The 21,902-nt window shown below is 47.8% G+C and overlaps 1 protein-coding gene and 4 non-coding genes across 5 annotated transcripts in view; all 5 read right to left on the bottom strand.

Annotated features, from left to right (window-relative positions):
- Positions 1 to 21,902, bottom strand: part of LOC147024007 (5-hydroxytryptamine receptor 3A-like) — a 132,274-nt gene that overhangs the window by 69,975 nt on the left and 40,397 nt on the right. The gene's annotated exons all lie outside the window — the stretch shown is intronic.
- On the bottom strand, positions 106 to 269 carry LOC147024014 (U1 spliceosomal RNA). The gene has a single exon (XR_015060553.1). It is a non-coding gene; the product is annotated as a U1 spliceosomal RNA (small nuclear RNA).
- Positions 9,707 to 9,870, bottom strand: LOC147024013 (U1 spliceosomal RNA). Its single transcript, XR_015060558.1, has one exon. It is a non-coding gene; the product is annotated as a U1 spliceosomal RNA (small nuclear RNA).
- LOC147024012 (U1 spliceosomal RNA) lies at positions 13,649 to 13,812 on the bottom strand. Its single transcript, XR_015060563.1, has one exon. It is a non-coding gene; the product is annotated as a U1 spliceosomal RNA (small nuclear RNA).
- On the bottom strand, positions 21,559 to 21,722 carry LOC147024011 (U1 spliceosomal RNA). Its single transcript, XR_015060575.1, has one exon. It is a non-coding gene; the product is annotated as a U1 spliceosomal RNA (small nuclear RNA).

Below are 21,902 nucleotides of genomic sequence, written 5' to 3'. Positions count from 1 at the left end.
AATTAACTGTGGCAGTCTTTCAACAACAAAGGCATAACAACTACATACTCAGCTTTTCATGACAACAACTCCATCCAATAATCCATCTGTTTTTATTTTAAAGAACAGGGGACAGCGCGAACGCAGTCCCCCACTACCACAAATTGTACAGTCGAGTTTCCCACATTTGGGGAAATCGCAAGGGTCAACCCACCCGGTGTGCAATGGGTCGGTCTCACCCTGAGAACACCACCTTGTTGATCATGGTGTTTCCCCTGTCAGGTAAGTATGAGTTATTAACCTCCACGGGTCCCTTTTCTTCGTACGAGCACCGTCTTACTTTACCGGGACCGATTCACTCCGTCCCTGAATATTTATTTAAATGTTTAATGTTTCCTTTATCAACACACCCTAATCGGAATATTCGGTTCGATATTGTGATTTAGATATTTGGAGAATTTCTCACTTTGCTGCTCATTTAGGAGCAAATTATTAACGTTTTTTCGATGGGATAATTCTGAGGATGCCTTCCTGTCATGACGCTGGATATTGATTTGGGATTTTCCCACTTTCTTGTAAGCCTGTCCCGCGTGAATCAAGACACAGGTTTTTGCAATTCAGGTCAGGTCAGGTGTGGGAGCATGCACCGGAGTAGCACGTCGCTGCGTCCACTTTCCGCCGGTACTTCAGGGGCCTGCGTCTGGCCATCCCCCAGGCTGATGCCTGGCCCATCCCCATCTCCTTGAGATGTCGATCAACCTGCTGCAACCACGAGGCACGTGGTCGGCCCATTGGCCTCCTCCACTCATGAGACTCCCTCGCTGAGAGAATCTGGTGACCAGGATCAGCATCAGGAGAACGAGCCACATTTCTATTCAGCCACAGCTCACGCTCACGGACTATGGAGGTAACAAATCTTATCTGAGTCTCTCTCAGCAACCGCTCGTTGGACACAAAATCCGAGCAGCGATAGCCAAGGATTCTCCGAAGAGACCTGGTACCAAAGGAATTAAGTCTCCCTCTCAGATCCTTGGTCAGAGTCCAAGTCTCGCATCCATAGAGCAAGACTGGAAGTATCAAGGACCTGAAGACTCGGACTTTATCCTCCCGCACAGGTACCGGCAGCGGCACACCCCATGATCCAGTGAATCCATGACTCCCCAGGCCCGACACAGACGTCTGTTGACCGCTGACTCACAGCCAGCAGAGACATGAATATCTCTGCCAAGGTAAGTGAATCTCTCCACGACCTCAAAATCCTCACCACAAACAGACACAGACAGGACAGCAGCATCCAAGATGCCATTGAAAGCCTGGATCTTGGTTTTCACCCAGGAAACCCGTAATCCCAGCGGCTGCTTCTCATTCAGCACCTCGAAGGCCCCCAGAAGGATATCTAAAGTCTTCGCAAAGATGACTGCATCATCTGCGAAATGAAGGTCAGAGATCTTTAAATTCCCAAATGATGCACCGCAGCTTAATCTCTCCAACATCCTCCTCATAATCCAGTCCATACAAGTGCTGAAAATTGTGGGGGCCAGAACACACCCCTGACGAACTGCATTAACAACTGGAAATAAGTCAGAGATGGTACCACCACACTTCACAGCACTCTCAGTAGCAGAGTAGAGATCAGACATCAGATCGATCAGTTTGATGGCACCCCACGAAGACCACGAATCCAGATTCACTGAATCAAAAGCTTTCCAGAGATCAACATAATCTGCAAGCAGCCCCTGCCAAAACTCTCGTCTGCGTTCAGTGAGCACCCAAAGCGCAAGGATATGGTCAATCGTTGACCTCTTTGGTGTAAAGCCTGACTGCTCTGGACGCTGGTGCTCAAGGAGATGTTGTCAAACCCAATCAAGAATTACTTGAGCAAAGACCTTGCCCGGCACTGAGAGCAGCGTCGCCCCTCGGTGGTTGTTGCAGTGCTGGCGATCACCCTTCCCTTTCCAGAGAGGGACAACAAGGCCCCTCTTCCAGTCAGTTGGGATGATGCCTGTGTTCCATGCAGAGCACAGAACTGCATGCATTGACACGAGTGCATTACCACAAGCCTTGAGAAGTTCAGCATGAATGCCACAGATCCCTGGAGCTTTACCCCATTTCAACCAATTCACTACAGCCTGTGTTTTCCACAAATGACGGTGGACCACAGATGTTTGGAGGGTCAGCAACAGTGATTGTAACACCCCTGACGTCCAACTCGACAGCTGGTGGATCCGCCTTGTACAACCGCTCAAAGTAACCGGCCCAGCGGGCCTTCACTTCGGACTCCTCTGCCAAGAGCCCACCACCCTCTGCTCTAACTGCAATGCACAGAGGGACGGGCTTGGAGGAACACAATGCGCGAATTCCCATGTAAGTGAAACATGTAAGTGAGTTCCAAAACATTCACCGGCAACATCAAGGACGGTGGTCTTGAAGGCACTCCACAACTCTTCAGGACCTCGCAAAGCAGCCAGACCCCCCCAAATCTCCACTCAGCTTGTTCGCACACTCCTCAGCTACCCTCTCATTCTTGAGCTTGCCAACATCCAGCCTCGGCTGGGATGGCACCATTCTCCTGGATTAAAGGTGCAACTTAAGAGTTGCTCCAACACAGCATTGGTCAGTATTAAGGAAATGAGCACTCCCGTAGGCCCTGCAGTTCTGGATCATCCTCCAGCGACCATCATCGAGCACCTAGTGAATCTCGTTTGGCACACCGCCAGCGTTGAAATACCAAGTCCAGCGATGAGCCTGTGGGTGCTGAAACCATGAACCAGCCACCCTAAGTCCATGACTTCTTGCAAAGTCAAGGAACGTTGTGGGATTCAGGTTCACAGTTCCAGACCCATGGGGACCAACACATGTCTCACAACCATCCCTCTCAGTTCCAGTCTATGCATTGAAATCCCCCCAAGACGAGAAGAGTATCTCGCCTGGGGCACTGATCAACCACAGACTCGAGTGTGGCGTAGAATGTGTCCTTCACTGTGAGATCACTTTCCTCAGTCGGAGCATAAACAGAGACCAGAGAAATGACACCCAAGGAATAACGAATCCTTGGTCTCATAATACGCTCGTTGACCGGTGTTACCTCAATTATCATTGTGGTCAGCTTATTGGACACAGCTACAGCAACTCCTTGGGTATGGTAATCATCAGAGCGACCAGACCAAGCGTTGGTGTAAACACCCCCCATGATCTCGCCGCAATCCGGTCTCCGAACCTCACAGAACAGAGTGCTGCAATACCGATGTCCAAATGCTTGAGCTCAGATGATAACAGAGACAGGTGATCATCCTGTCTTAGGGATAGGACATTTCAGGCACCCACCAGAAGGGACCGCCTCAGGTTAACCCAAGGAGACCGCCGTCTGGTGGAGGACACCTCGGCACCACTCCGATACACTGTCTCACAATCTGACCCCGGGAATGTTACCCCGTGGTTTCTCTCCGATCATCAAAGATTGGGGGGTCCCAAAGGCTTTGCCCCAATCCCGTCATGCGGTGAGCTGCCCTGCGAAGGGAAGCTGCACTCCCATGGAGTGGGTTTTCAGATTTTTTAAAATGCTTTTCGAATGTTTTGCGGAATGAACCGTTTTACAGTGGCTGGAGTGCAAATCCTGCCACCAACCTCCTAATAAGGAATGACCCAACTGCAGGAGGACGTCCGCAGACACAGTTGGGCACTAGATATGGATGTCCGTTGGCTCACAAGGAGCTCCTTCGCACTTTGACAGGTTTTGTTTTTGATCCTGCTGGATGTCCATATCCAAACACCCTTCTCACCAGAAAATCTGGTGGGGGATACAGTTTCGTCACCGACAACCCGACCATGGACCAGGTTAGTTCCAGGTTTACATGATACCTGCAGCAAGTCACAGATCTGATCTGGCCTGACCTGGCAATAATTTTGCAATTACGTTTGTGTGTGTGTGTGTGATCCGGTTCGGACAAGGCGTACCGAGGGCATGTTTCCCGGTAATTAAATCACGTGATTAATTGGGAGAGGAGAAGTAGGATATTGGGACCAAACTCTGTGCAGAGCGTTGGTCCTGCTTGAGCAGTCTCCTTGGCTCTTGGGTACAATCCTGGATGGGTCGTCACTCCGACACAGGATACCAGCATGCCGGAACTCATTTTGCCGACCTCGGAAGGATGACAGGTCGCGTTAACTCCACCTGGTATTAATTCAACAGCGAGCGGGATTTGAACTCGGGACCTTCGGATCCAAAGCTCGCCACCCAAACCATTAAGCCAACACCAGGCTTTAAATTTAATTAATTTGGTGAATTTAATTAATTTGATGATTAAATAGGTAACCCGGTTAACCCATAGATGGGAGGACCCGAGGTCACACGGTTAAGTTATTGGTGTTCACGATCGGTTGGCGACCCGCTGCATCACGTAATTATCCGTGTGCGACGGCCGACAAACCCGGGGAGTCTGGTGGGACCGGAGTTAGGCCCTGCAGTTCTGGATCAACTGGTGGTCTTCTCACCCGACCTCTGGCCCGCAACAATATGTATGTGTGTGTGTGTTTATATATATATATATATATATATATATATATATATATATATATATATATATATATATATATATATATATATATATATATATATATTGTTACGAATCTGGCAGAGATGAGCACTCAATATTTACGTCCTTATGGAACAGTAATATCGGGAAGTGTGTGTTTATAGTTATGGCCCCCTACCTGTGTCGAACGGGAATTACATGTGTGCCCTGCGGAGTTTCTTTTACAACAAATCTCCTTCACTTCACTTCGCACACCGACGCCATTGCCCACGTGCGTTTGGCCACGTACTTCGGCAGAGATTTCCATCGCCTCAGACCGGGACTCCGCCAAGGAAGGCAGGGGCATGCCCCTTGTCCAATGACGCCACAGAAGGCGACTTTCCCACGACACGCCGGCCAATGAGGGTTGAGATGGCCACAGAGAGCGACTTTCCCACGACGCCCCGTCCAATGAGGGTTGAGATGGCCACAGAGAGCGACTTTCCCACGACGCCCCGTCCAATGAGGGTGGATATCGCCTCAGACGGCGATTTTCTCACTCCGGAGGAAAAAGGAATATAAAGGAACGCCAGGCTGGGAGCGTGGTAGTCATTGGGGGTCGCGGGTCTTGGTGTTGGCAGGTTCTTCTGGTCCTGGGTCATCGTCGTCTCTGATCTTCTCCTTGGTCTTCGTCGATTGGTGCACGGCCGGTTGGAGAACGCGGTACCTGGTGCGTGGAGCGGCATCGTGTTGCAGGTTCAAGTCCCGCCGAGCCGGATCGTCAAAGACGACAACAGTCGGACAGGTCCAAGCACAGACTCTGGTCTCCAGCTCACCTTTCCTTGAGCTGGAAGCCTTCAATAAAGACCCGATGGGGTCCATTTCTTTGTGAGTGTGTGTGTCTGTCTGTGGGCCCGTCTTCAAGAAGAATTGTGTAAGTGCTTTCTTTTGCTCATTGTATGCTGAACAAAAATATAAACGCACCAAGCGCAAAAATATAAACGCACCAAGCGATTGTGACTATTTTACCTCGAACTCATTAATGCTAAATCTTTACAACAATTTGGTTATAGAATCCATGACAATTGAGCATTAAATTTCAAAGAGTTCCTTGAGAATTCTGGCGACAGTCTTTGCGCTACAACAGCCGACACAACCGAGGTGTCACTGTCAGAGTTCACACAGTCAGTAGCGGGTGTGTCCACCGTTGGCGTCGCGCAGAGCGGTGCATCTCCAGCGCATGGCCATCACCAGATTATCGATGGTGGCCTGAGGGATGTTTTCCCATTCCTCCTGGAGAGCCACACGGAGCTGGCGGACATTCTCTGGGACTGCGTAACGTTGTCGTACGCGTCAATCAAGAATGTCCCAAAGGTGCTCGATGGGCGACATGTCGGGAGAATATGGAGGCCAGTCGAGGACATCAATGTCCTCCTCACCGAGGAAGTCCATGCAGATCCTGGCAACATGGGGGCGAGCATTGTCGTGCTGAAACGTAAAATGGTGAAGGCGCACAAACGGCACGACGATGGGTCTGAGTATCTCGTCCCTGTACCGCTGCCCATTCAAGTTGCCTTCAATGAAATGAAGCCGAGTGCGCTCTCCATGGCATATGCCTGCCCACACCATAACACTGGCACCACCGTGTGACACCCGACGAAGGACATTGGCGTCAGTGTAGCGCTCCCCAGCCCGACGCCAGACGCGGAGTCCGCCATCAGCCCGATACAGCTGGAACCGCTACTCATCGGTGAACAGCACTCTCCTCCATCGTGCGAGGGTCCAGCGCAAGTGAACATTGGCCCAGTTCAGTCAGGTCTGACGCCAGACTGCAGTGAGGTCGAGTCCCCGGTGTGGTCGGCGGGCTCGGAGGTTGGCCTCCCTCAAGCGGTTACGCACCTTCTGGGCTGAAATGCGCCTGTTATGCAGCCCGAAAGTCTCATCGGCAGTCCTCGTGGCCGGTCGGAGTCGATCCCGGAGATGTTGCAGCCTCATGTGACGATCCTGACCGGCGGTGGTCACATGTGGTCGCCGGGCATGTGGGCGGTTCACGGTGCTTCCAGTCTCTCTGAGGTGTGTTCTCAGGCGGCTAATGGTGGAGCGGTGGACATTGAAGTGTGCTGCAACGGCCCGTACTGACGTCCCAGCATTCAGCATGCCAATGGCACGCTCCCTCAAGATTTGTGACATCTGTGGCATGTTGACATTTGGCACCAGTCCACATTTTGGGGAGGCCTTTTATAGTGCAAGCTATAGGGAGTGTTTGTGTACTGGTCACGCTCACTGACCATCACTCTGTCAAGCCCCATGGTGCTCATGGGAAGGATTACTCAACGTTTGAGTCCACACACTCAGAGTGGTAAATTTCAATGGGAACATCTGTCTTGAGCAAAACAAAGGAACCATTGCTCAAACATATCATCGCTTTGACCATTTTCCCATAATGGCAATCTTGACATAGATATTTAGGTTGGTGCGTTTATATTTTTGTTCAGTATACATTACATTTCTTATTCAGAGAACTCTGCTCTTTGCGTGCTTCCCTCTGCGATTATTATAATAATTAAAGTTCCCTATTGTTGAATGTACCACCTCGTTCCCTGTCATTTCTTTCATTGGCTCAGCACGCTGTGTATTGAGAGATCGCGAGGGGAAATTGTTCATTTGGTCCGGCGCGGCTCTGGTAACTCCGCTCGGTGACGACGGATCCGAGTCGTTACCTGCGACTCGGATTGGACAGAGTCGGCCGAGGGTGTGGTTCCCCAGTAGTTAGACTGCGTGGGTATTTAAGTATATTGAAATTCGGCAATTAACCCGACCCCACGCCGTCGAAGTATTGGCGACCACGGTCTTGCAAGGGAACCGTGCCTTTCGGACTTATCCGAGGGTAACGATCTGAATTCCGGATGTTCGATGGAGCCAACTCCACTGCCCCATCGAGCGGTTGTGCTCGCCACCGAAACTTGGCCCCACAACAATATATCCATATATATCCATATTTATACACAGTATATATGTATATATATATATATATATATATATGTATGTATATATATATATATATATATATATATATATATATATATATATGTATGTATATATATATATATATATATATATATATATATATATATATATATATATATATATATATATCTATGATGAGTCAGAAGTTGCGCCCAATTTCTGTCAGTTGATTGTTCATTTGCCTTTTGTATGAGAGTGTACAAGAGGGAAGAAATAGATGATTGACATGTTTATCTAACTATTTATTCAAGAAAAATTATTACGGAACTGTGCCAAGCTGTGTTACTTGCAATTTTCAAAGTGCCCTGCCTCGTGATCAATGCACAATTGCAGCCGAGCAGGCACAGAGCGGCACACACGTCTGCGGACTTCGATATCAATTTCCTCAAACTTTGCAGTGATTTGAGCCTTCAATTCCTGAATGGTACGAGGCTTTTCACGACAAAGAAGTCTTTCAAGAGCCCCCAAAGAAGGAAATCTGGAGGTGTAAGGTCTGGGGAGCGTGCCAGCCACTCGATCGGACCGCAGTGGCCGATCCACTCTCTGGGAAAGTTTTCATCAAGCCACGGACGAACATAAAGTCCATAATGAGGTGGAGCTCCATCATGCTGGAAATAACAGTCCTGATCTTGTACCCTGGGCCAAAAGAATGTTTGCAGCATATTCAGGTAAATTTCTGCAGTGACAGATCCGTAAAAGAAAAAGGGTCCAATTATCCCTCATGTAGATATGGCTGCCCATACCAAACTGTCACTCCAGGTAAATTTACCTCCTTCTCAACTGTCACTCTTGGGTTATTCACAGCCCAGTAGACACAATTGTGTCAGTTAATTGTGCCATTAAGCTCAATTTGGTGCAAATTCAGTAACTTTCCAAACACGCAGCAATAACCTGCAAAACAAAATAAAAAAAGTACGAAAATTAATAATCTGCAAGACAATTATTAACAACATGACTTCCCAGAAAGAATCTGACAGCCGAAAAAACAGAAATCAGGCACTACTTTTGACTCACCGTGTATACATGTCTATATAGATATATATATATATATATATATATATATATATATATATATATATATATATGTATATATATATATATATATATGTATATATATATATATATATATATATATATATATATATATATACATACATTTATATTTATATATATGTATTTATATATATGTATGTATATATATTTCTGGTTCACTTAATCCAAGGGTGTGTTCAGTTACCAAGTTTCTTGGAGAGTGCTTGCCAAGTGGCATAAACTCACCAAGCACTCCAACAAAACCGTTGATAAGGAACGGCTGGCTTGGCAAGCGAAAGCTCGCTGCTTGGGAGCTGAACACAGCAAAACACCCCCGGTAACTGAACATATTCCGGGAAACGGAAATGCAATTTGATTTCAGCACATCTCATAAACTAGACCGACGGATATGATGACAACATGACAAACCAAAACAGCACTCGCGATCGCATGCACCTCCGCCACAGTGAACATGTTACCTTCTGTCGTCCACTGATAATCTGGATCTGAATCCAGAAGTTCCAAATCGAAACGACTTGTACTTGTTACCTTACCAAGTCATCCACCTTGTTTTGTCCGAATCCATCCATAACTTTTTGAGATCTCGTCCGATAATGGCCAATTGTACCGTTTTTTCCTCTTACATCTCAATGTTGAAGAAACATTTGAAACTCTCGAATCCGGATCCGGATCTTCACCAAAACCGAACCAATTAGTCCTTTTCAGACTCCCAACCTGTCCACCAAATTTTATCTGAATCCATCCATAACCTTTCAAGATATCCTGCTCCAAGACAGACAAAGATGGGAGAACACAGAACCACAATCCACCATCGGTGGCGCAGATAATGACGTCTCTTGCAAACTTATCAGGGTTGTGTTCATTCACCAAGCACATAACTATCGCTTGCCAAGCCAGCCGTTCCCTCTTCACGGTTTCGTTGGAGTGATTGCTCGAATGCTTAAGCCACTTGGCGAGCGTTCCACAAGAAACTTTGTGACTGAACACAGCAAAAGTGTTCTGCACATCCCTCGTGGCATAAAGCAATTTCGAAAAAACTGCAACAGTCTTTCAACAACAAAGGCATAACAACTTCATACCCAACTTTCCATAACAACAACTCCATCCAATAATCCATCTGTTTTTATTTTAAAGAACAGGGGACAGCGCGAACGCAGTCCCCCACTACCACAAATTGTACAGTCGAGTTTCCCACATTTGGGGAAATCGCAAGGGTCAACCCACCCGGTGTGCAATGGGTCGGTCTCACCCTGAGAACACCACCTTGTTGATCACGGTGTTTCCCCTGTCAGGTAAGTATGAGTTATTAACCTCCACGTGTCCCTTTTTTTAGTACGAGCACCGTCTTACTTTAGCGGGACCGATTCACTCCGTCCCTGAATATTTATTTAAATGTTTAATGTTTTCTTCATCAACACATCCAAATCAGAGTATTCGGTTCGATATTGTGATTTAGATATTTGGAGAATTTCACTGTTTGCTACTGATTGAGGAGCAAATTATAAACGTTTTACCGATGGGATGATTCTAAGGATGCCTCCTGTCATGACGCTGTGTTCTGTTTCAACTCATGACGTCATGACGCTGGATATTGATTTAGGATTTTCCAACTTGCCGATTAGCCTGTCCTCCGTGAAGCAAGACACAGGGTTTTGCAATTCAGGTCAGGTCAGGTATGGGAGTATGCACCGGAGCAGCGTCCACTTTCCGCTGGTACTACAGGGCCTCCGTCTGGCCATCCCCCAGGCAGATGACTGGCCCATGCCAATCTCCTTGAGATGCCGATCATCCTGCTGCAACCATGGGGCACGTGGTCGGCCCATTGGCCTCCTCCACTCATGAGACTCCCTCGATGAGAGAATCTGGTGAGCAGGATCAGTGTCAGGAAAACGAGCCACATGTCCATTCAGCCACGGCTGATGCTCACGGACTATGCAGGAAACAAACCTCATTTGAATCTCTCTCAGCAACCGCTCGTTGGACACAAAGTCTGATCAGCGATAGCCAATAATTCTCCGAAGAGATCTGGTCCCAAAGGAATGAAGTCTCCGTCTCAGATCCCTGGTCAGAGTCCAAGTCTCACATCCGGAGAGCAAGACTGGAAGTATCAAGGACCTGAAGACTCTGGCTTTCGTCCTCCCGCAGAGGTACCGGCAGTGCCACACCCCATTATCCAATGAATCCATGACTCCCCAGGCCCGACACAGACGTCTGTTGACCTCTGACTCACAGCCAGCAGAGACATGAATATCACTGCCAAGGTAAATGAATCTCTCCACGACCTCAACATCCTCATCACAAACAGCACAGATAGGACAGCAGCATCCAATACGTCATTGAAAACATGGATTTTTGTTTTGACCCAGGAAACCCGTAATCCCAGTGCTACGATCCTCATTCAGCACCTCGAGGGCCCCCAAAAGGTTCTCTCAACTCTCGGCAAAGATGATGCATCATCTACGAAATCAAGGTCAGAGATCTTAATATTCCCAAAAGATGCACCGCAGCTTGGTCTCTCTGACAACCTCCCCAGAATCAAGTCCATACAAGTGTTGAAAAGTGTGGGGGCCAATACACACCCCCGACGAACTCCAGTAACAACTGGAAATAAGTCAGAGATGGTACCACCACTTCTCGCAGCACTCTTAGTGCCAGAGTATAGTTCAGACATCAGATCGATCAGTTTTGGTGGCACCCCACGAAGACCAAGAATGCTCCAGAGGGCATCCCGATTCACTGAATCAAACGCTTTACAGAGATCAACATAAGCTGCAAGCAGCCCCTGCCGAAACTCTCGTCTGCGTTTGGTGAGGACCCGAAGAGCAAGGACATGCTCAATCGTTAACTTCTGTGATGTAAAGCCTGACTGCTCTGGATGATGGTGCTCAAGCAGATGGTGGTGAACCCTATGAAGAATTATCTGAGCAAAGACCTTGATAGCACTGAGAGCAGCGTCACCCCTCGGTTGTTGTTGCAGTCTTGGCGATCACCCTTCCCTTTCCAGAGAGGGACAACAAGGCCCCTCTTCCAGTCAGTTGGGATGATGCCTGTGTTCCAGGCAGAGCACAGAACTGCATGCATTGACACGAGTGCATTACCACCATCCTTGAGAAGTTCGGCATGGATGCCACAGATCCCTGGAGCTTCACCCCATTTCAATTGGTTCACTGCAGCCTGTGTTTCCACAAGTGAAGGTGTACCACAGTTGATTGGAGGGTCAGCAACAGTTATTGTAACACCCTTGACGTCCAACTCGACAGCTGGGGGATCAGCCTGGTCCAACCCCTCAAAGTAACCGGCCCAGCAGGCCTTCACCTCCGACTCCTCTGTCAAGAGCCGACCACCCTTTGCTCCAACATCAGTTTTCCGAGGGGTGGGCTTGGATAAAAGCAATGCGCGAATTCCCCTGTCAGCAGGACGAGAATCACTTGAGCACAGGTGATGCTCTACCCCCTCACAGATTCCTCACACATGGGCCTCCTTGTCCACCCTTAGCGTACGTACAGTTTTACACCTCAGCTCCCTGAACAGCTCTGCTCTGCCATTCAGCCTGGCCCTGCGACTCTCGTCAATGTTTTCCAGTGTCGCTGGAGAGAGAAAATTCTTCTTTGCCCGACGGTGAGTTCCAAGACATCTTCTGGAAATATCAAGGACGGTGGTCTTGAAGGCACTCCACAACTCTTCAGGATCTCCCAAAACACCCAGACCCCCCAAATCTCCACTCAGCTTGTTCGCAAACTCCTCAGCGACCCACTCATCCTTGAGATTGCCCACATCCAGCCGAGGCTGTGTGTGTGTGTGTGTGTGTGTGTGTGTGTGTGTGAGTGTGTGTGTATGTGTGTGTGTGTGTATGTGTGTGTGTCTGAGTGTGTGTGTGTGTGTGTGTCTGAGTGTGTGTGTGTGTGTGTGTGTGTGTGTGTGTGTGTGTGTGTGTGTGTGTGTGTGTGTGTGTCTCTGAGTGTGTGTGTGTGTTTGTGTGTGTGTGTGTGTGTGTGTGTGTGTCTGAGTGTGTGTGTGTGTGTGTGTCTGAGTGTGTGTGTGTGTGTGTGTGTGTGTGTGTGTGTGTGTGTGTGTGTGTACATATATATTTCTGGTTCACTTAATCCAAGGGTGTGTTGAATTTCCAAGTTTCTTGGGGAGTTCTCGCCAAGTGGGGAAAACTCACCAACCACTCCAACAAAACCGTTGACAAGGAACGCCTGGCTTGGCAAGCGAAAGCAAGCTGCTTGGTATCTGAACACAGCAAAATACCCCTGGAAACTGAACACATTCTGGGTAAAGGAAATGCTTTTTGATTTCAGCACATCCCATAAACTGGACCGACGGATATGATGACAACATGACAAACTAAAACAGCACTCGCTATCGCACGTACCTCCGCCAAGGTGTAAATGTTACCTTTTGTCGTCCATTGATAATCGGGATCTGAATCCAGAAGGTCAAAATCGAAATGACTTGTTCTTGTTTCCGAACCAAGTCATCCACCTAGTTTTGTCCGAAACCATCCGTAACTTTTTGAGATCTCGTCCTATGTTGGCCGATTGTATCGTTTTTGCCTCTTACATCTCAACGGTGAAGAAACATTTAAAACTCTCGAATGCGGATCCGGATCTTCACCAAAACCGAATCAATTAATCCTTTTCACACACTCAACCTGTCCACCGAGTTTTGTCCGAACATCCATAACCTCTCAAGATATCCTGCTCCCAGACAGACAAAGATGGGAGAACACATAACCTCCATCCACCATTGGTGGCACAGATAATTAGGTCACTTGCAAACTTGTTATCAGGGTTGTGTTCATTCACCAAGAACAAAGCTATCGCTTGCCAAGCCAGCCGTTCCCTCTTTACGGTTTCGTTGGAGTGATTGCTCGAATGCTTAAGCCACTTGGCGAGCGTTCCACAAGAAACTTTGTGACTGAACACACCGAAAGTGTTCTGCACATCTCTCGTGGCAGGAAAGCGATTACGAAAAAACAGCAACAGTCATTTAACAACAACAACATCACAACTACATGTTCAGCTTTTCATGACAACAACTACATCAGGTAATCCATCTGTTGTTATTTTAAAGAACAGGGGACAGCGCGAACGCAGTCCCCCACCACCACAAATTGTACAGTCGAGTTTCCCACATTTGGGGAAATCGCAAGGGTCAACCCACCCGGTGTGCAATGGGTTGGTCTCACCCTGAGAACACCACCTTATTGATCATAGTGTTTCCCCTGTCAGGTAAGTATGAGTTACTACCCTCCACGGGTCCCTTTTCTTAGTCCGAGCACAGTCTTACTTTACCGGGACCGATTCACTCCGTCCCTGAATATTTATTCAAATGTTCAATGTTTTCTTCATCAACACATCCTAATCGGAATATTCGGTTCGATATTGTGATTTAGATATTTGGAGAATTTCTCACTTTGCTGCTGATTGAGGAGCAAATTATAAATGTTTTACCGATGGGATAATTCTGAGGATGTCTTCCTGTCATGATGCTGAGTTCTGTTTCAACTCATGACGTCATGACGCTGGATATTGATTTGGGATTTTCCAACTTACTGATTAGCCTCACCCCGTGAAGCAAGACCCAGGTTTTTGCAATACAGGTAAGGTCAGGTGTGGGAGCATGCGCCAGAGCAGCACGTCGCTGCGTCCACTTTCCGCCGGTACTCCAAGGACCTCCATCTGGCCTTCCCCCAGGCAGATACCTGGCCCATCCCCATCTCCTTGAGATGCCAATCATCCTGCTGCAACCACGAGGCACGTGGTCGGCCCATTGGCCTCCTCCACTCACGAGACTCCCTCGCTGAGAGAATCTGTTGAGCAGGATCAGCGTCAGTAAAACGAGCCACATGTCCATTCAGCCAAAGCTGATGCTCACGGACTATGCAGGTAACAAATCTTATTTGAATCTCTCTCAGCAACCGCTCATTGGACACAAAGTCTGATAAGCGATAGCCAAGGATTCTCCGAAGAGATCTGGTTCCAAAGGAATGAAGTCTCCGTCTCAGATCCCTGGTCAGAGTCCAAGTCTCACATCCAGAGAGCAAGACTGGATGCTTCAAAGACCTGTAGACTCTGACTTTCGTCCTCCCGCACAGGTACCGGCAGCGCCACACCCCATTATCCAATGAATCCATGACTCCCCAGGCCCGACACAGACGTCTGTTGACCTCTGACTCACAGCCAGCAGAGACATGAATATCACTGCCAAGGTAAGTGAATCTCTCCACGACCTCAACATCCTCATCACAAACAGCACAGACAGGACAGCAGCATCCAAGATGTCATTGAAAGCCTGGATTTTAGCTTTGACCCACAAACCCGTAATCCCAGTGGCTCCGATCCTCATTCAGCACCTCGAGGGCCCCCAAAAGGTTATATCAAGTGTCCACCAAGATGACTGCATCATCTGCGAAATCAAGGTCAGAGATCTTAATATTCCCAACGATGCACCGCAGCTTGATCTCCCTGACATCCTCCCCAGAATCCAGTCCATACAAGTGCTGAAAAGTGTGGGGGCCAGTACACACCCCCAACGAACTCCAGTAACAACTGGAAATAAGTCAGAGATGGTACCACCACATCTCACAGCACTCTCAGTACCAGAGTAGAGTTCAGACATCAGATCGATCAGTTTTGTCGTCCAGTTGCCAGGTTGAGTACCTTGTTGTTGCGAGAAGTGTATTGTTTTTTGATCGTTTCGTACTCGCATGGGTCTATAGAAAAAATTTAGCTTGGTTGCCAGAGTGGCAACCTTGGGGAACTCCGATAGTTTGTATAAATCCAAGATGGCCACCACGGACGGAGGTGGAAAATAACTTTTCAACCAATCAACATACAATCACGTGTGATACATTTTTTTTCCGTATAATTTCGAGGTGAGGAATCGATTTCTGAGGTCAGTTGTGTGGTTCGGGGGTCAAATTCAGGGTCAAAAGTCAAGTTCAATGTCATTTTTGGACTATTGAGGGGTTTAAAACGTTTTGACCCCTGCATCAAGTGCAGATCACTCCTACTCGATAGTTGATGAACGATCCCGTTGATTCTCATCCCACCTCTTCTTCTTTTCAGAGAAACGTATGATGGCTGACTCAAGGAGTCTTCTCCCGGTGTGTCACGGAGGTGGAGAAGAAATGAAATTCACTGAGAGATCGGGATCAAGAAGCTCATCTCTTGCACCAAATCTGGTGGAGATGGGGACCTGCAGCCTAAGCTACAGAACATTATTGATGTTGGTGGAGATGCGGCAAGCATAGCCTGCCACAAAGGTTGCTACTGCACTTGTACATCAAAAGAGAAAATTGAGAGCGAGAAAGTCACAAAAAGAAATTCTGAAGATGAGGGTGTAAGGACAACTACAAGGCCTCATACTAAGGTAGCTGACAAAGGTGTGTTTGAGTACAAACGTGATTGTATGTTCTGTGGCGAGGAATGTTTACCCATTGATGATAGACACCCAGAAAGATGGGACCACGTTCGTGAGTGTATGACCAAAGAACGTTTTGACACAGAACGCAACCCACTACCAACTATGAAAGATATGCTCCTTGATGTTGCTGAGCAGCGTAATGATGATGTCGCGAGAAGGGTCAAGTTGCACCTTGCTTTTGTTTCTGATCTACCTTCTGCTGAGTGCAAGTACCACGTCTGCTGCTGTAACAGTTTCACGAAAGTCCCCACATATGCCGATTTGCCAACTGGTAGTGCAGATGAAAATGCTCTGAAGGAAGTCATTGAGTACATGAACCGAGACAGGTCCAGAATATGGAATAGTGTTGAACTGCATTCCCTGTACGCGGATCGAGGTGGCAAGCTTGCTCGACGTGACATGTTAAGCAAGTTGACTGACTGCATGAGTAAGGATGCTATCGTTGTTCGGGTAGATGGCTGTGCTGCCATTGTTGGTTTCCGTGAGTCCATTGCTAAAAGTCTCAAGATAGTTAAGGTAGATGATACGGATGAGAGGAGCATTGCTTCCGTGGTGAGGCAGTTCGAGCATGAGGCACGGTCGGTCAAGTACAGCAGTGCCAATGATGACCTATCAGAGTTTACACAGGCCAACACAATCAAGGCGACCAGCCCAAGTTTGTTGAAGTTGGTTTCTGACCTGGTCTCCAGTGGTAAAGTGACCAAGAAATCTCTGAGCATGAGCCAGTCAATTCAGAATCACATTACAGGAACCAGAAATCAGATAACATTAGGACTGGCCGTCAAACGGTTGCACCGGCACGTCAGTTCCGAACTTCTTAAACCCCTTCATGAACATGGCTTCACGACCTCATACGATGAGGCCCTGAGATTCCAAAAATTGGCCGCTCGTCTACTCGGTGACAATGCACAGGTTCTCCACCAGTTCATGGGGTTGTGAGGAACCGTCGGCGCCATCTTTGCGTGGTTTGACAACTTCGATCTCCAGGTATTCACACCCAATGGTCGACGCACTACCCATGTCCTCTCACATGAATTCCAGCAACCTCATCCCGCAGGTATGCTGGAGTATGGCCACGCTAAGCCAGGGATGCAGACCATACTTGCAAAATCTGCTGACCAGCAGGCTCCACCTGAACTTGACATCACGAAGTATGGGTGGGAAATAAAAGATGGCACCCCAGTACCAGCAACCTCCGATCAGCCCCCAGGACCCCAAGATCTCATGGATGTAGTGCGGTGCGGCTGTAAGGCGGCGGTGATGGCGTGCGGCACTGAACGTTGCAACTGTCACCATGGAAAGATATCATGCACTGTGTACTGCGCTTGTGTTTGTAGTGACGCCTACTTCAACCCGTTCAATACAGGAGACGAAGACCAAGATGAATGGAAGAGGAAGGAGAAGCACATGTGGAAGATGACGAGGAAACTGAACATCTTGATCTTGCATTCGGCTCTGATGATGAATGGGAGTGATTGACGTTACAGAATAAACGCTTGACTACCATCATTCTGAAAATGTCATTATTATTATTTTATATCATTTTGGCCGAAAACGACCTTGAACTTCACCTTTGACCCTGAATTGACCCCAAATCACAAATTTGACCTCAGCAATCGATTCCTCAGGTCAAAATTATACAGAAAAGAGGTATCACACGTGATTGTAACTTAATTGGTTGAAAAGTTATATTCCACCCCCCCCCCCTCCCGTCCGTGTTGGCCATCTTGGGTTTATGCAAATTAGCGGAGTTCCCCAAGGTTGGCGCTCCGGCAACCAAGCCAAATTTTCTCTACAGACCCATGTGAGTACGAAACCATCAAAAAACAATACACTTCTCATTTCAACAAGGTTGAGTACAGAACATATACGGGTGGCAAACGGACTATTGGTGGCACCCCACGAAGACCAAGAATCCTCCAGAAGGCATCCCGATTCACTGAATCAAATGCTTTACAGAAATCAACATAAGCTGCAAGCAGCCCCTGCCGAAACTCTCGGCTGCGTTTGGTGAGGACCCGAAGAGCAAGGATACGGTCAATCGTTGACCTCTGTGATGTAAAGCCTGACTGCTCTGGACGCTGGTGCTCAAGCAGATGGTGGTGAACCCGATGAAGAATTATCTGAGCAAAGACCTTGATGGCACTGAGAGCAGCGTCACCCCTCGGTTGTTGTTGCAGTCCTGGCGATCACCCTTCACTTTCCAGAGAGGGACAGCAAGGCCCCTCTTCCAATCAGTTGGGATGATGCCTGTGTTCCAGGCAGAGCACAAAACTGCATGCAACGACACGAGTGCAGCATTTCCACCATCCTTGAGAAGTTCGGCATGGATGCCACAGATCCCTGGAGCTTTACCCCATTTCAATTGGTTCACCGCAGCCCGTGTTTCCAGACACAAAGGTGTACCACAGTTGATTGGAGGGTCAGCAACAGTTATTGTAACACCCTTGACGTCCAACTCGACAGCTGGGGGATCAGCCTGGTCCAACCCCTCAAAGTAACAGGCCCAGCGGGCCTTCACCTCCGACTCCTCTGTCAAGAGCCGACCACCCTCTGCTCAAACTGCAGTATACCGAGGGATGGGCTTGGATGAACGCAATGCGCGAATTCCCCTCTAAGCAGGACGGGAATCACTTGAGCACAGGTGATGCTCTACCCCCTCACAGATTCCTCGCACATGGGCCTCCTTGTCCACCCTTAGCGTACGTACAGTTTTACACCTCAGCTCCCTGAACAGCTCTGCTCTGCCATTCAGCCTGGCCCTGCGACTCTCGTCAATGTTTTCCAGTGTCGCTGGAGAGAGAAAATTCTTCTTTGCCCGACGGTGAGTTCCAAGACATCTTCTGGCAACATCAAGGACGGTGGTCTTGAAGGCACTCCACAACTCTTCAGGATCTCCCAAAGCACCCAGACCCCCCAAATCTCCACTCAGCTTGTTCGCAAACTCCTCAGCGACCCTGTCATCCTTGAGATTGCCCACATCCAGCCGAGGCTGTGTGTGTGTGTGTGTGTGTGTGTGTGTGTGTGTGTGTGTGTGTGTGTGTGTGTGTGTGTGTGTGTGTGTGTGTGTGTGTGTGTGTGTGTGTGTGTGTGTGTGTGTGTGTGTGTGTGTGTGTGTCTCTGTGTATGTATATCTGTGTATGTGTGTCTGTGTGTGTGTGTGTGTGTGTGTGTGTGTGTGTGTGTGTGTGTCTGTGTATGTGTCTCTGTGTATGTGTATCTGTGTATGTGTGTGTGTGTGTGTGTGTGTGTGTGTGTGTGTGTCTGTGTGTGTGTCTGTGTATGTGTGTGTGTGTGTGTGTGTGTGTGTGTGTGTGTGTCTCTGGGTATGTGTCTCTGTGTATGTGTATCTGTGTATGTGTGTGGGTACGCGTCTGTGTGTCGGTCTGTGTCTGTGAGTGTGGGTGTGTGTGTCTGTGTGTGTGTGTGTGTGTCTGTGTGTATGTATGTCACTGGATGTGTGGCTGTGTCTGTGTGAGTGTGTGTGTGTGTGTGTGTGTGTGTGTGTGTGTGTGTGTGTGTGTCTCTGTGTATGTATATCTCTGTATGTGTGTCTGTGTGTGTGTGTGTGTGTGTGTGTGTGTGTGTGTGTCTGTGTATGTGTCTCTGTGTATGTGTCTCTGTGTATGTGTGTGTGTATGTGTCTGTGTGTGTGTCTGTGTATGTGTGTGTGTGTGTGTGTGTGTGGGTGTGTGTGTGTGTGTGTGTCTGTGTGTGTGTATATCTCTGTATGTGTGTGTGTGTGTGTGTGTGTGTGTGTGTGTGTGTGTGTGTGTGTGTCTCTGTGTATGTATATCTCTGTATGTGTGTCTGTGTGTGTGTGTGTGTGTGTGTGTGTGTGTGTGTGTGTGTGTGTATGTGTCTCTGTGTATGTGTATCTGTGTATGTGTGTGTGTATGTGTCTGTGTGTGTGTCTGTGTATGTGTGTGTGTGTGTGTGTGTGTGTGTGTGTGTGTGTGTCTCTGTGTATGTATATCTCTGTATGTGTGTCTGTGTGTGTGTGTGTGTGTGTGTGTGTGTGTGTGTGTGTGTGTCTCTGTGTATGTATATCTCTGTATGTGTGTCTGTGTGTGTGTGTGTGTGTGTGTGTGTGTGTGTGTGTCTGTGTGTCTCTGTGTATGTATATCTGTGTATGTGTGTCTGTGTGTGTGTGTGTGTGTGTGTGTGTGTGTGTGTGTGTGTGTGTATGTGTCTCTGTGTATGTGTATCTGTGTATGTGTGTGTGTGTGTGTGTGTCTGTCTGTGTGTGTATCTGTGCATGTGTGTGTGTGTGTGTGTGGCTGTGTGTGTGTCTGTGTATGTGTGTGTGTGTGTGTGTGTGTGTGTGTGTGTGTGTGTGTGTGTGTGTGTGTGTGTCTGTGTGTATGTGTGTGTGTGTATGTGTGTGTGTATGTGTGTATGTGTGTATGTGTGTGTGTGTGTGTGTGTGTGTGTGTGTGTGTGTGTGTGTGTGTGTGTGTGTGTGTGTGTGTGTGTGTGTGTGTGTGTGTGTGTGTGTGTATACATATATATTTCTGGTTCACTTAATCCAAGGGTGTGTTGAATTTCCAAGTTTCTTGGAGAGTGTTCAACAAGTGACATAAACTCAAGCAACCACTCCAACAAAACCGTTGATAAGTTACAGCTGGTTTGGCAAGCGAAAGCAAGCTGCATGGAAGCTGCACACAGCAAAATATACCAGGTAACTGAACATATTCCGGGTAAAGGAAATGCAATTTGATTTCAGCACATCCCATAAACTTGACCGACGGATATGATGATAACAAGACAAACTAAAACAGCACTCGCGATAGCACGTACCTCCGCCACGGTGAACATGTTACCTTTTATAGTCCACTGATAATCTGGATCTGAATCCAGAAGTTAAAAATCGAAACGACTTGTTCTTGTTACCTAACCAAGTCATCCACCTAGTTTTGTCCGAATCCATCCATAACTTTTTGACATCTCGTCCTATGTTGGCCGATTGTATCGATTTTGCCTCTTACATCTCAATGGTGAAGAAACATTTAAAACTCGAATCCGGTTCCGGATCTTCACCAAAACCGAATCAATTGGTCCTTTTCACACAACCAACCTGTCCACCTCGTTTTGTCCGAATCCATCCATATTATGGATCACAAATTTGTGATCTGTGCATGTGTCTGTGTAAGGTTAAAGATCTGTGTAAGGTAAACCTTTCAAGTTATCCTGCTCCCAGACAGACAAAGAGGGGTGAACACATAACCTCCATCCACCATCGGTGGGGTAGATTATTTCTTCACTTGCAAACCTGTTCTCAGGGTTATGTTCAGTCACCAAGCAGATAGCTATCGCTTGCCATGCCTGCCGTTCCCTATTAACGGTTTCGTTGGAGTGATCGCTCGAGTGCTTAAGCCACTTGGCGAGCGCTCCATAAGAAACTTTGTGACTGAACACACCAAAAGTGTTCTGCACATCCCTCGTGGCAGAAAGCGACTTCGAATAAACTGCAACAGTCTTTTTACAACGTCACAACGACATGGTCAGATTTTCATTACAACTACATCCAGTTATCAGTCTGCTTTATTTTAAAGAACAGGGGACAGCGCGAACGCAGTCCCCCACTACCACAAATTGTACAGTCGAGTTTCCCACATTTGGGGAAATCGCAAGGGTCAACCCACCCGGTGTGCAATGGGTTGGCCTCACCCTGAGAACACCACCTTATTGATCATGGTGTTTCTCCTGTCAGGTAAGTATGAGTTATTAACCTCCACGGGTCCCTTTTCTTAGTACGAGCACCGACTTACTTTAGCGGGACCGATTCACTCCGTCCCTGAATATTTATTTAAATGTTCAATGTTTCCTTTATCAACACATCCTGATCGGAGTATTCGGTTCGATATTGTGATTTAGATATTGGAGAATTTCTGACTTTGC

The sequence above is a fragment of the Eptatretus burgeri genome, chromosome 7 (genome assembly GCF_056783735.1).
Source record: "Eptatretus burgeri isolate ZD-2024b chromosome 7, Ebu_testis_v1, whole genome shotgun sequence".
Classification (NCBI taxonomy): Eukaryota; Metazoa; Chordata; class Myxini; order Myxiniformes; family Myxinidae; genus Eptatretus; species Eptatretus burgeri.
The sequence above is the reverse complement of the archived record's forward strand: the minus strand, read 5'-3'. Positions and strand labels throughout refer to the sequence as shown.